The sequence below is a fragment of the Urocitellus parryii genome, chromosome 2 (assembly GCF_045843805.1).
Source record: "Urocitellus parryii isolate mUroPar1 chromosome 2, mUroPar1.hap1, whole genome shotgun sequence".
Classification (NCBI taxonomy): domain Eukaryota; kingdom Metazoa; phylum Chordata; class Mammalia; order Rodentia; family Sciuridae; genus Urocitellus; species Urocitellus parryii.
Window position 1 is genome coordinate 119,374,849 of NC_135532.1, and position 3,520 is coordinate 119,378,368.

Genomic DNA, 3,520 nt, shown 5'->3' on the forward strand with positions numbered 1-3,520 from the left:
TAAATAATGCAGCATTTCACGGGCAGTCGAGGCCTCTGGGATGCCTCTGGTGGGGCTGTTTTAGATTCAGTTGCAGATGGTGAAGGAGCCCAGCCTGTGCCCTCCTGCAGAACAGGGAGGATGGCTGATCTCATGCCCTGTGGCTCCAGCACAGCCGCAGTGGGATCTCCCGTCAAGGAAGCCGCAAGGGAAGCTCATTGGAACATTTTTTATTAACTTAGAAGACGCTAGATAAGAAAGATTTCAGAACACAGGACAGGTTTAATCAAAGCCAGAGAAGCCTGCACTGTAGGTTCAGAGGGAAGGAAGGGGGGGAAGACTCTCTAACACCTGACCTGCTGCTCTGATGCTGGCCTCTGCTCAGGAAAACTGTGGGTCTCCAAAGTGAAGACAAGCAAGCTGATCAGGGATCTGCCTGAGCAGGACGGACTCTGACCTGGGGAGAGTGTCCACCCTCTAGGGAGCCTTGCCATGTCCTCTGTGTACATTGCATGACTAATATCGATTATAGAGCCATGTGATGGAATGGTGAGCAAAGGTGGCCACTGGTTACCTTGTGCCCGTCGCCATGGGATCACTCCTCCCGTGGAATGTGATAGGGCTGGTCACCCTCAGAAGCCTGGGCACGCAGAGCCACAGCTTGTTGCATACAGTACACACTTACCTGGGCAAAAGGAGTCTCCCAATACTCTGTGCCACTCTGACTGCCTTCAGCGGCTGCCAGGGAGGCCATGCCACTGTTTGCTGCTGTGAGTGAGGTCATGCCTCTGTTTGCTGTTCCTGGCATAGGCAGGGACCCAGTGTGATGCTGAGTGTCCACATTGAGTTGGGGTAACTGGAGGATCTCTACCCACAGATCTCGAGCCGTGTTGCCCCATTTACTAAGATGGGGCAACTCAGTTAAGCACAACATTAACCACATGTTCTTGGTTATTTACAACTTTTTCTATGTGTATCCTTGCTTCCTCTTGGATTATCTGTATAAGTTTAGTAATTTGAGCTCTACTGATAACAAGCTGGGTTTTTCCACAAACAGGACAATCTCCTGGGCACAACAGGAAAAGAAATTTGCAGACAAAAATTCTGCCTTGACAAAGTTCTAAGACAGGTAGGATTTGTTTACAATGGAAAGATGAATTGCCAGGTCTCTGTGGTTCATTTCCACGAAGCAGAAAATGGAAAGAAGATATGTGACTAGGCTGCCTTAGAGAAAGCATGAGCACATCCATGAGTTTAGAGCAAATCGCATGTCTTTCCGTGTTTCTAGAGGGGTGGAGAATGCCTACCACAGAGTCCACGGGTAGCCATTGGCATCACAGATAGAACTGAATGCATGCAATGATAGCTAGGTGCCATGGAATGGCCAAAAGCTTTTTAGGAGAGAGAACTTCTCTCATAAGTTGTTTTTAAGTTTTTGTTTTTCTTTTTAAAATGTTTACCCACTGCTCTACATAAGACATATATTTCAGAAATTTTAGTTGCATAGTAAAATAAAAGCAATAATAATTTCACAATTATTTTTGGTATAATTTAGATATTGAATGTCCAATAAAAAGCTAGGGACTCCAGCTAAATAAAAATTTGGCCTAAGAACCCAAAGGGCATCCAGAGGCAACTGCATTTCAATTGTGGACACTCCATGCTTTCATTTCTCTGTGACCAGGCCAAGTGATAAGCTTAAAAAGTCTCACTGATGCTGCAAAGGGATGGTTCGTTCACATGGCTGCAGTTCACTCATTACAACCATCGCCATATGAAAATACATCTCAAAGCCAATTCTTGTTTCATTGAAAATATTGGCTGGTTCTGTGGAGTTTTGAGAAATAGCACTGTTCATTAAGGCATTTAGTGCAACTTGCTTACTTGAAACTGCTTTCCCAGGCAAAAATCAAAATATGTTATATTTTTAAAATGCCACACACATTTTCTAAAAGACAGCTTACATAAATAGATAACCATAGATTGGGAATCTCCTTAGAATAGATCCTTGTCTAGAATCTACTAAACATCTTTAGAAAAGTATTTGCAGGTTTGCCACAAGTTGATTTCTAGTGAGAAACACAAATTATATTTATCTACTTAAACAAATTCCAGGGGGGCTGGGGATGTGGCTCAAGTGGTAGCACGCTCGCCTGGTATGCGTGCGGCCCGAGTTCGATCCTCAGCACCTCATACAAACAAAGATGTTGTGTCCACCGAAAACTAAATAATAAATATTAAAAAATTTCTCTCTCCTCCTCTCTCTCTCTCTCTCTCAAAACAAAACAAAACAAAACAAAACAAAAAAACAAACTCCAGGTAGGGGCTTCAACATAACCATTCTATCCTCCTGTGGCTTCAGGGGTGGGTCTATGCCAAAGATTAAAGTTCCAGGACACACATTCTTCCTTTGTAAAGATGTTCACTGTCTAGTTTCCAATGTGGGTTAAGGAAAAACAGCTCAATCGGTAGAAAAGCTGAAGAGCTGTGGGAAAACTGAAAAGCTGTAGAACACTGAAGAGCTGTGGGAACACTGAGGAGCTGTGGAACACTGAAGAGCTGTGGGAACACTGAAGAGCTGTGGGAACACTGAGGAGCTGTGGGAACACTGAAGAGCTGTGGAACACTGAGGAGCTGTGGAACACTGAGGAGCTGTGGGAACACTGAAGAGCTGTGGGAACACTGAAGAGCTGTGGGAACACTGAAGAGCTGTGGAACACTGAAGAGCTGTGGGAACACTGAAGAGCTGTGGGAACACTGAAGAGCTGTGGGAACACTGAGGAGCTGTGGAACACTGAAGAGCTGTGGGAACACTGAAGAGCTGTGGGAACACTGAAGAGCTGTGGGAACACTGAAGAGCTGTGGGAACACTGAAGAGCTGTGGGAACACTGAAGAGCTCTGGAACACTGAAGAGCTGTGGGAACACTGAAGAGCTGTGGAACACTGAAGAGCTGTGGAACACTGAAGAGCTGTGGGAACACTGAAGAGCTGTGGGAACACTGAGGAGCTGTGGGAACACTGAAGAGCTGTGGAACACTGAGGAGCTGTGGAACACTGAGGAGCTGTGGGAACACTGAAGAGCTGTGGGAACACTGAAGAGCTGTGGGAACACTGAGGAGCTGTGGAACACTGAAGAGCTGTGGGAACACTGAAGAGCTGTGGGAACACTGAAGAGCTGTGGGAACACTGAGGAGCTGTGGAACACTGAAGAGCTGTGGGAACACTGAAGAGCTGTGGGAACACTGAAGAGCTGTGGGAACACTGAAGAGCTGTGGGAACACTGAAGAGCTGTGGAACACTGAAGAGCTGTGGGAACACTGAAGAGCTGTGGGAACACTGAAGAGCTGTGGGAACACTGAAGAGCTGTGGGAACACTGAAGAGCTGTGGAACACTGAGGAGCTGTGGGAACACTGAAGAGCTCTGGGAACACTGAAGAGCTGTGGGAACACTGAAGAGCTGTGGAACACTGAGGAGCTGTGGAACACTGAGGAGCTGTGGAACACTGAAGAGCTGTGGAACACTGAAGAGCTGTGGGAACA